The sequence below is a fragment of the Siphateles boraxobius genome, unplaced genomic scaffold, assembly GCF_051911475.1.
Source record: "Siphateles boraxobius isolate OS27281-9 unplaced genomic scaffold, OSU_SipBor_1 5, whole genome shotgun sequence".
Lineage (NCBI taxonomy): Eukaryota > Metazoa > Chordata > Actinopteri > Cypriniformes > Leuciscidae > Siphateles > Siphateles boraxobius.
The window spans coordinates 17,035,046-17,047,195 of NW_027509141.1; the positions used below are offsets into that span (position 1 = coordinate 17,035,046).

The 12,150-nt window shown below is 34.3% G+C and overlaps 1 protein-coding gene across 4 annotated transcripts in view; it reads left to right on the forward strand.

Moving 5' to 3' along the window:
- The first annotated feature begins 3,918 nt into the window (after window positions 1-3,918).
- hap1 (huntingtin associated protein 1) overlaps window positions 3,919-12,150 on the forward strand; it is a 37,411-nt gene continuing 29,179 nt past the window's right edge. Inside the window, exons 1-2 of one of the 4 annotated variants that reach the window (XM_077202963.1) lie at window positions 3,919-4,093; window positions 9,131-9,279. The gene's annotated coding sequence lies outside the window, so the exon portion shown is untranslated. Of the gene's footprint in view, window positions 4,094-9,123; window positions 9,280-12,150 lie in introns of those variants that run through there. The other 3 variants (XM_077202965.1, XM_077202966.1, XM_077202964.1) reach the window with 3 other exon arrangements.

Sequence of the window (12,150 nt, forward strand, 5' to 3'; positions counted from 1 at the left end):
CTCATGGGACACTTTTCAACACTTTCACTTGAAATCTGATTGTTTTATTCGCTCATGATTGGAATATAATTAAGGTTTAAAACATGCATAATATATCACCTTCAAAGTATTTGATTGGTTTCGGTACAATTTTTTTTACATAAAATATTTTCAAAGCATCAGTAATAAAAATTATTAATTGCAATAGGTAACAATAAAAGTAAAATACACTTTTACTGTGTTTGATATATATATATATATATATATATATATATATATATATATATATATATATATATATATATATATATAGCAATGGCTGGAAGGCGTATTTGTCTCTGTCGTTTCTGGTCTGTGATCATTGATAAGTATTTGTCTCTGCTTTCATAATCTGTCATAAACTTCTGTTCTTCTCAAATGCAGAGAGATCTTCTACCTGTAGGGCATATTCCCCTCACATAAGCGACTTGACATTACGACATACAGGGTGCTGCGTCATGACTCATGTTATTCTCAGACAATGCAATATGATGACTTGTCAGTCTAATCACCTCTTAAACTATACACTCGTCCAATTAATTTAAATAGCTTTTGTTCTACTTCTCAGGCTTAAACCAATTTCAAAGGTTTCACAGTCCCCAAAAGTTAAATCTACACTTTTTATTAATATTATAATTATTTAAAAAAAAATATCTCCATTTTGTTTGTTTATTATCTACTTGTTAGAGTTAGGAATCAACAATATTTTACGCCCCCATTAAAAATCTCCTGAAAGACCAAACAGTCTTAAATGAACAGATTTCACATACCATAATATTTGTATTTTTGGAATATATAGAGACAATGAGCGCTCGTGCAGTTCTAAACAACTAACTCAACCAATCTGTCACGCTTCAAAAACAAATTCTGGTGTTGGCTTTGAAGACTGATGCATTTGGCAATGATTTAATTGCTGTGGAGTGAGTGATTCAAATGACTGTTTACCAATGTACAAAAAATTGTTTAGAGGAAAAGGAGGGGGAGTGAAATTCAAGAAAGGGGTGGAGGAGGGATGTGTCTGGGACACTCCTTTGTGCTAAAATCATGACAGCTGTAACAATAATAGAAGAAGTCAAAATCAATTGCTCAAAAAATTAGGAAGCTTAGCAAAGAATAAAAGTACATGTTGGGTTAATGTAAACTGCTTTGGATCTGAAAACTACTTCTGCTTTTTGACACATAACCAGGGACAAAGACATGCAAACAAAGAGCTCAAAGGGCTGCTTTCATTACCACTGAAAGTTTTTATTTTTGTTTTCCATTTTCATTTCAGTTAAAATTTTAGTCATTTTTATTTAGTGTTTTTTTATATAGTTTTTTTTATAGTATATAGTTTTATTAATTTTTATTTAAGTTTTGTTATTTTAGTAAATCAAGTTTACATTTTTTTAACAGTTTACAGTTTTAGTTTTATTTAATTATAACATCCCTGGATTGTGGTCAATATTTCAGAAAAGCCTTATAGTCTGAATGGAGGTCAGAGGTCAGCATTCCCAAGCTGCCTTTCATGCTTAGCTCAGGAAGCCAAAATAGCTCAACATGTGCAGCAGACACACACATGTTTCCGGATCCACTGCTCCACTGAATTCAGCTCGATACTCTTTAGAGAGGATCACTGAGAAAGGCATTGTATGATAAACAGCCTCTTTGTTTTACAGAGAATGAAGACATATGGACATGAGGCTTGGAGGAACATGTTCATCCAAACCAGTGTATTTAACAAGAATGAAAGCAAGCAATATTTGTAAAGGCCATCTTTGTTAAATGATTAAGCGGTGAAGGTTTGTTTTGCAGGGGACCTCTAAAGTTGTGGAGAAAGATGCAGAGGATTTAAAATGGTGTCAAAAAGAATGCTAACAATATCATAAATTCCCTCGTCACTTACATTCAAATGTGAATTATGATGTTAGAAAGATTATCGTTTTGTCTTCAACCAGCATAAAAATGCAACTTTATGTCTCTCACCTCTGCTGACTTGAGAGGGAATAGTTGAGCCTCTTAACTGGGAAAAGTGGTGGCGGATTGACAAACGTTATGTAAGGAAACGCTACCAAATCTTTGTGACTTTAATAGATCAGTTAATGTAGATGCTACCACAATTTCCCAATGTTTTATGACTTAATATTTTTGTTATGAATGTTTTTATTATTAAATTTCAAATTACCATTCAATTGTGACTATAGAAGGAATAAAAGAAACACGATTTATACACACTGAGCTCGAGGGTAATCCAAAAACACTTTATTGGTGAAACAGCGGATGCAGAAACAAACAGATATGCTATATATACTGCTCATGATGCATGATAATAATGAAAGTCCTTCTCGTACAGATGCTGGTTGGAGAGCGAACAGCGAAACACGAGGGAGAATCACAGGTAAGTTTGCTGCAGTTCTCAGGTATACGGATGATCAGGAGATGGCAGTAATGGGTCTATTTTCATGTTCTAGGCTATAGACTGAACTGAGGTGTGTGCTTATGAGATAGTGAGGTGTGTGCAGTGATAGCCGGTGATCAGAAACTCATTGAGTGGTGATCTTTGAGTGGTGCTGAGAGACAACAACTCAGTAAATCAGTAAGATGTTTTAATGCTTTTAAAAGAAAGATGCTCACCAAGGGTAAAAATGCAAAAAAAAGTTGATTAAAAATAAAATATTGTTAAATATAATCAAATATTTTTATTATTAATATATTTTAACTGTATTTTTAGTGTGACATGCATGATCCTTCAGAAGTAATTTAAAAACTGTTTTCAGTATCAAAACTGTTTTAAACAATGTATTCCAAAAATACATGTTTTCAGGATTCTACAATAAATAGAAAATTTGAACAGTATTTATTTAAAGAATTTTGAATAGAATTTTATTTTGTAACAGTGCAAAAGACTTTACTTTTACTGTTGATCAATTTATTGTATCCTAAATAAAAAAATGTAAGGTGTAAAAAATAAGGTGTAAAAATTCTATTATTAGATTATACTGATCCTAAACAACGTTTGAATGGTAGTGTATATAAAAAAAAGCATAAAAACCATACTAAATAGAACTGAAACATCAATCAAAACAAGGTTTTAGAATTATCATTTATCCTTATTGCAGTACTGCAATGACCTGAAATGCAATTTTAATTCAATAATGAATAATTTCTTTGAAGCCCAAACAGTAGCAACGAATACACGAACTGATAAAATACTACTTTAAATGTAGTACAGTAAGTAGCTTTGGATAAAACAGTCTGACAAATCAAATGCATAGATTTACTCCATAGTATAGGGTGAATTCAGGTGGGAAGACTGGGGAGTGTTGTAACACAGGGTCAGTTGTAACAGTTGGTTTGACAAGTCAGAAAAGAGCTGTGGTGATGTCATCAATATCATACACTCACATCTCCTTTTTTAGGTCACAGAAGAAGTGGCATGTGATGTGACCGTGAGCAACATTTTGTTTATGAAAAAAACAAAAAGCTGATTTTAAGGAAAGAAAGTACATTTTTTATGAAGATTATTTTTTTTAAACTAGCAATCTTTTTATTGTAGATACAATTATTTGACTTACATGTTGTACATGTAAATTTTATTCATGCTAACTCCAAACCCACATGCTAAAACAGTTAGATGTTATGGGTGTTTGGGGTGGGGATAGTTGTGTAACAGTTCATTAAAAATATTACAACCAATCCCTTATGATGATTCCGATGAGTCCATTAATCGCATCCTCCTCTGAAGTCACATGAGTTTTTGTTGTTATGCATTGAGGGATTTATACGGTAATTCTGTTTTCATCTTTATGCGCATGTCTTCTGACCGGATTTTTTTTTACCCGTTAACACAGCAACCCATAAAAAAATTCAATACACTTAAATGGATCTCCTGAAAGCACATACGACACTGTTTTTAGACGAACAGCTGAGCATTCCTCAGTAATGGAGCGACCTCTGACGGAGCACGAGCACAGCGCGCGTTCACAGATCTGCCTTCAGGCTCCTGACACCCCGAGGCGCTTCCGACAAACTTCACTCCGGGCCAAAGACATGAGCGATACATGGACAAAGGAGGACAACAAACAAGATAAAGTAAGTTTCAGATATTTATAAATAAACTGTTCAACATAATTAACTACTTGGCAGCTGATTCGTGAAACGAATAAGTTGGACAGAAGAGACTGTTCTCGTTGTTTGGCAGGGTGGGACTTTTCATCTCTACTCATGCATTTGATTACAAACATCTAGCACTACAGTTCACTTGAATGTGATGTTGTGGTAACGGTTAGGAGGATTCAACGCGCCTTTGCTGTTTAATGCAGTCTAAGTTATGTGATTTCCCCCAATCTTTTTTTATTCAACTCTTTTAACCGTCTTCTGCACTTCCTCATTACCAAAGGTTTTAAGTTATGGACAATAATGTTTGTTGCCAGAACGTTTACTGTTAGCTGGGAAGACATTAAATGATAGTGTATTTGCTCTGTGAAGCTCCTTACTCATCAACTGGAATAAAATAATAAGTGGAAATTATGAATATGAATGTGGGTGGAATAGTTTCACCTGACATATATTTCTAGGCTGATGTTTTATTATCCCTTTATACAGCATGCTTTGTTTAAAATGGACTTTACCCTGAATTTAGGACCGACTTTTGTGGATTTTCCCTCTGAAAATGACACACAGCAACCGATAGATGTAGACACACCCGAACAGATTAATTGACTGGGTTTATATGCACAAGAATATTCATGAGAATTTGGGTCATATTCTTATTATGTTTGCATACTGTTAAACGCCTTATGGCCAAAAGCCAAAATTCCAGTTTCGGGAAGTCTTAACACCTGGCATATGCCTGTCATAATCAAAATTTCCCCCCCCATTTAAACACTATTCAGAATAGCAACTCGTTTATCTATGAAAATGTGCACACGTACAAATGAAAGTATTATAAATATAAAAAAGTCTCACAACATACATTTTGAATGAGAATTAAGTTGATTAAATCCCTGTGCATAATTTAATTTGTTATTATTACAACTTAAAGCTGCAGTCCATAGGTTTTCCTCGTTGTCGCCATCTCTGTTAGAAATCTGCAATTGCAGTTATTCACGGAATTATCAAGTTTACGTGGGTTGTGCCTCAGCACGGCACAGCGCGGATGAATCCAATGTTTTTGAATCCAATGGATTCAATGTTGCGGCTGTCAGTCACCGTGCCGGTGTGGATACTGTCATTCGGAATCACAGATTCTACATTTTGGAAGTATGACCAACATAAGAATTTTCACCGGACAATGTAATCTGAACAAGTAGCCGAAGTAACATCCACTTTTGTTCTGACCAACTAAAGGAAAAAAAGCATTGCAGTAAATCGCGTTGATTAAATCTAACGATCGCTTATCATATCATGTCAAACCGTGCAAATTATACTTTGTTCTCAAATTGTTAATGTTAACAACATCAGCATTGTGTGACTACATTTAATGCCCTTCCGATATTTATCCTTGTTTTTGCATGGGCCCGGTTGCAGTTTCTTTTTTCTGTAGCCACTCCGAAGTCCGAAGTCTTTTGCATTTTACAACGGGTGAATCTCCAGTATTCGCTGGTGATTGTCGTTTGAACCTTTCTGGATCCACCATCAAACTGATAAGTTTAATTATATCAAGTGCTGTGAGAAAAGGCTATAAATCTCCACCTCCAATATCCTCACACGCAATATAGCCTACTAACCGAGACACCTTCTTTATGTGTACAGATGTGACGTAACGACGCGAAGACTTGCTCGAATTTCCCGCGGAAATCCACCAGTACCTCTGGAATTAAAAATATTATTACAAGCTTACCATTTTTAATCGAGCTAAGGCAAGCAGATAGTTTTAAACACTGGCTGGTTATGTACATGCTCAAAATTTATTTTGGATTTTTAACCCAAAAAAGTTACAGACTGCAGCTTTAACTGGAATACGTATAGTTTTAACCAGAATATGGACTTTAATTGGAAAATGTGCTTGTAAACATGGCCATTGTTCTCTGAATGGCCCCTGAATGGATTCATTTAAATACAGCATGAGATTTATCATCAGCTCTCCAAGTGTGTCCGCAGTGCGCACCTGTTCTCTGATTTGCTGAATGTGGTCAGTCCTGCTCAGCTAAATAAAGCCTTTGCTATCATATGCAAAACAGAGAACTCTGTTGTTTGTGCTCATGCTCCTATTGTTGTGGAAGAGAAGGAACAGGGACATAGAGAGTGTTTCCAGGATGATGTTAAAATAAGTGGTGACTCAGAGGGTAGAGTCTGATTCTGGACTCATGGAAAATATTATATTGAGGAGAAATATGAACCGTGTTCCTGGTTTGAATAGGGCTGTTGTATAGGACTAGATGTTGATATCTCTCAATATATGCATACTTGAGGCACCGATTGGACTCCGTGGGATGGTCAAATGAGTAATGTCACCCTTTGGGTTATCAAGTGGGCGCCCTCCTTCTTTGGTGTTTCGCTGATAGGGCCACGACACCTCCAGAGGGTTCAGCAGTGAATCCCAGCGTCCTAGGTTCACTCCCTAGGTGCCATCAATTCATTTGAAGGCCCAGACGGCCTTCAATTTTGAAAGCTGTTATTTTGAAACACAATATCCTGTATTGTCATTATATCATATGAACAATACAAAATGACTCAAAATATTTGTTATTAACTTATTTTATCAGAGGTGAACAATGGCCTCGAACATTTTTTCTTGCTTCTGTCTGTTTTCCAGTCAGCTGTTGTTGCGAACACTTTAGTTTTGAATCCAATATTTTGGTTCTGAATTAAACAATTTATGAATGCAACTTGTAATAGATTTCATGAACATGATGGTAGTGTGGTAGATTTAACTATTTCTGGTTCTTAGAAATAAAAATAAAAAATCAATCGCACACACACATATACAGTATATACACACACACACACACACACACATATACAGTATATACACACACACACACACACACACACACACACATATATATATGTATATATATATATATATATATATATATATATATTTTTTTTTTACTTAAATCAAAAAACATTTAATTATATTCTGACTTTTTCATAGGTAGTATTTCATCTATTAAAACTATTATTTAATATTATTATTTAACTACTGTTTAATGATAAAAATATTTTCACATTTACCTTAATGGCATTACAGTTTTTTACAGTCGCTAGGACACATTTCTCAATACTTAGGTCACTTTTACAAAACTCTTCACACAGTGAGCACAACAGAAGTATATGTGGGCTAAACTGTGGATCATTTATCATTGCTTTGGCACAAAATGCATTCAATGACTACATCTTTCTAATTACATTAATTTATTTTCTCACTTTGACACAACAACCACCAAAACTCTGTGTTCTTACAGGCCAATTTCCACATGCTTACATACTGTTTTCAAAACTGTTAAACTTATGTTAAAAACAATGACATAATACAAAATTGAATATGACAGCAATTTGCTACATTTCTACAGTAATATTGTAATGAAATATATTTCGAATCTAAAAATGAAATGCTATAAAAACAATTGGACAATGGGACAATTCACAGCTGATTCCTATTGTATCTGTATCGGTGAATGGTGTGTATACAAATTCTTGTATTTTGTAATTAGTCTGTGCAAAAAAAAAGAAAAAGAAAAAAAAAGACATAAAATATATTGAAGCATACTGCATCATGTCTGATTCATTCCAGTAACATATATTGCAGTGAATTCTAAACAGTAGAGAGGTGTGCTTGTTTTACAGAAGAAAACATTGTATAATGCTACCTGTTGTTAGTGTTTTTTAGGTCATTGTTTTGTGGGTGACAAAGTGTGTTTGTTGTCTGTCAACCTTTGCTAGTGTGATGGAAAAATATGTTGATTTGAGACATGTATGAAGTGATATGGTAGTTTTAGTGCATTTTGAAATTGAAATGAACTGCTGTGCCGAGCTGAAAGTTGGTTTGGAGGACTATGTGAAGATTTTTGAAAAAGTGACCTGAGTATTGAGAAATGTGTCCTAGCTTCTGTAAAAAACTGTAGTAAAAATTAACATTAACAAAGATTAAGACATACTGTATAAGTGGAGTGGAGTTCTTTAAACTTATTGTAAAGTGTTACCACCTTAATTTTAATTATCAGTCATTATCAGTGTCTCCCTAACACAACAATACACAGAACAATACACTATATTTATAAAAGAAACAAACTATCAAAAAACTTCTTTTGGCAATTCCAAAATGTTTTTTATGGATTATTCATAATTTAAAATGGAATTGGCATAGTTCAATGCGATATGGTTACTATGATTATGAGGTTAATCACATTAGTTTGATCAAAGTATTGCATTTACATGAGGTAAAGTTTAATCGCAATATTGCCAAAATCCTATTATAATCACATGATGGTGCAATGTGCATGTAAGCGCAGTGTCAATGATTATAATGAGTGGCAGGGCCTATGGTGTGATGATGTAAAAACTCTATGTCTTACTCTGGAGGCAGTCATATGCAAATGTATTTGCCTGTGTGATGTCACAAATCCCACAATATCCAAATGAGTTGGTTTTGGAGCTTGATTAAATAAATGCTTTGTTTGTAATGTTTTAAGCTATGCAACTTGCAGGAAGTTTTAATGGTACAAAGACCGCTTATATGTCATGACCCTGTTAAGTTAAATAAAAAAACAACCCCTGGAACATAAAACTGGCAGAAGCTGAAGATTCTACGTTGTACAAGTGTCACACTCTGCCGCATACAGCCGTATCATGACACTTATCAGTCATGACTGGAAATCACTGACACATATATAAATGAGTGAATCAGTCATCAGTGAGTAATATTATCAAATTAATAAAGCATTGCAATTTAATAATCAAAGTTGTCCCAGATCATTCATGAGTGTAAAATGAATGAATGAATCAGTAAATCTGTTGGTTCCATGAATTGATTAGATTGACCTGGCAGTGGTGAAACTGCTTTTAGCTGCATGAGCAGCAGAGCGCCGGCTCACAGATTGCCTCTCTTTATTCTCTCTCTCTTTTGCTCCCACCCATTCCTCTTACTCCACCCTCCCTATCGCTCCATTCTACTCTTCTCAGTGCACAGGCCAGTCGATAGAGTGAGCAGAACAAGACAGAGCAACCTTGAGCAGGTGTAAAGGACAATTTCAGGAAACACACATGTCCTGTGTGTGACCTATCGTCTGTCTCCCCGGCTCTACTTTCACCCAATGCAGAGATCACCTATCAGGTGCTGTAAGTAGCTCTAGACTTCTCTTATGTGTCTGACTCGCAGTTTTAGCTACAGCTGTCCGTTCACCCTATTAGGGGACCATCAGTTGTGCTTCAACCTGCTGCTGTTACTGTAGATGTTTAGGGGATATGACACAGATGGACATGACATCTTTGGTGCTGTCTGTTTTGGTTTCCTACATTGTTAAAGAGACTATAGAAACCCTAAATTGAAAAGAGACAAGATGTGAGTTGTACTCTGGTGTTTAACTGATGTCAGTCCTGCTGTGAAATGTGATATATCTACAGTTTGTTTACAGGCCTTTTAGACAATGTTGAGTGTTTGTTTCAACTATACAAGATCACGACTGTTATTAATAACACTGCAAAAAAAGACATTACAATTCATACAATACACATATCATTACAAATATGTAATTGCCTATTTAAGGACTTCTAAATGCCATATAACACATAATATATAATATATAGGCCTAGCTCTTAAAGAATTTGCATGTTGTTATGCCACAACATTGCTCATTGTGTAATGAAGGAGGTTAGCATTACAAATGTTTTAAACAAATATTCAGAGGACTGTGATCTAAAGATACTTCAAGTAGCATTTTAGAAAATTTGTCTTTTTTCTTAAAGAGATAGTTAAATCTGTCATAACCTCATGTTGTTTCTAACTGTGTAAGTCTCTTTCTTCTGCAAAACACAAAAGAAGATATTTTGAAGGCTATTGATCAAAAAATGGTTGTAAAGACTTTTGCATTGTTACAAAATATTTCAAACAAATGCTGTTCTTTTGAACTGTCTTTTCATCAAGTAATCCGTAAAAAATGAGTTTAAACTAAATATTAAGCAGCACAAATGTTTTCAACATTGATAACAATAAGAAGTGATTTATGAGCTCCAAATCAGCATAGTAGATTTCTGAATGATCATGTGACTGAAGACTGAAGTAACGATGCTGAAAATTCAGCTTTGCCGTCACAAGAATAAATTACATTTTAAAATATATTAAAATAGAAAATAGTTATTTTAAATTGTAATAATATTTCGCAATATCACTGTTTTTACTATATATTTGATCACATATATGCAGCCTTTGTGAGCATAAAAATCTTACCGGCCCTAATCATTTAAACAGTAGTATATGTTTTATTCTGGTCCGGTTAAAGAAGATTTATTATTTGATAAAGAAGTGAGACATTGCAGTAGAAGTTACTTTATCCAGTATAGCTTCTTTTGGCCAAATGGACCGAAAACCGAAGTTATCTGGGATATTATATTTGTTTCTCTTTTGTTTTTGCTTGTAGGCAACAGTAAGGGACATTGTAGCAGATCAGATGATCACCTTTATATGCACTGATGTCATTTGATACATGGGCATAACTTGACTTGACCTCTTAATCGATCCCTGCCCAGCTTACCAGCACACATCACATTTTCTTATCTCTCATATTCATCTTCTCATATAACTACATCATCTTTGAGGAAAAATGTTTCGATGAAGAACTTTAATGACCCATAATTTGTAACTTTTCATTTGCAGAGTTCAGAAAAGTGCATAGGTCCAACAGTTAGGAAGTTTTTTATTACTCATGTCCTCAGGTTAACCTGTAACACGCACCGAGTCCACTCTTTGTTAGGTATGATTTACATTGAGGTGAAAACCTGAACAAACCACCTGTCAGAGAGAAATGGAGGGGCTGGACAGATAGAGGTGATGTCATATTTATGACTCTGAGGCATTTAGTCTTTAGCTGGAGTTCAGAGCTGTGTGGAGAGTCAGTGTTCGGTTTCAAGCAAATAAACTTTACCGGGATTGTCGCCTCTCATTTTTGGATTCACATTGTCCCATACATATTTAATTAACTTTATTGTTGTCCTAAAGTCTCATATGGCAATTTAATATATATTACAACAGTTTTAATTGAACCCATTTTATCTGCAGAGCCTTAAAGGAACAGTTTAAAGGAAGAATTATGTCATTATTTACTCGTATTTGTATCTTTCCAAACCTATATTCTGCAGTTTTGGGGGTAACACATTACAAGTAATGCAAGTTATGCAATCTGATTACTTTTTGCAAGTAGCTAGTAAAGTAATGCATTAGTTTTAAATTTACAACAAAATATCTAAGTTACTTTACTTCAAATAAATAATGCAAGTTACTTTGTTTTCCCATTTATTGACTGGCACCTCTCCAGTCCCCATGTTGAGAGAAATAGGGAGTAAGTGCATGTAAACATGATGGCTATTGTAGTTCTAGACTTAAGGTGAGCATGGATTTACTCATCTCACTTGCTCAAAAACAGATTCAGTATCCCTTAAAATGATTAAAAACAGTGATATGCTATTGCTAACTTAGAATATTATGCAAACCTGCAATAATTAAATATGTTAAATTCAGCCATAAGCAAAAATGACTTTAGATAAATAATACATGTTTTGTTTTATTGCATAAGTAAGAGTCTTAAACTCCTGCGTCCTATTCTTCTGCAACACAGAAAGATTTCTTTGAGTTTCTCCTTCTACTGTACAGGCTTGAATTTGCATTAGGTTTGAAACAATAGAAGATATCAGTATTTTCATATTTTTAAGCTAAATCGTGTAATTGTGACACTACCAAAATATAATAATATTGCAAAACAGGTTTCCACAACAGTACTTATTTCGACTGCATATTGAATCATCAAAGTTTTATTTGCTGTACATTGTCTGTACAGTACATTGATACCAATCTTTCATTTGAAAGTCATGTTTCTAGTATCTGTAATACCGCATTCTTCCATCTTAAAAATATATCAAAATTATGTCATATGCTCTCAATGACAAATGCGGAACAATTAGTTCATGTGTTCATGACATCAAGGCTAGATTATTGTA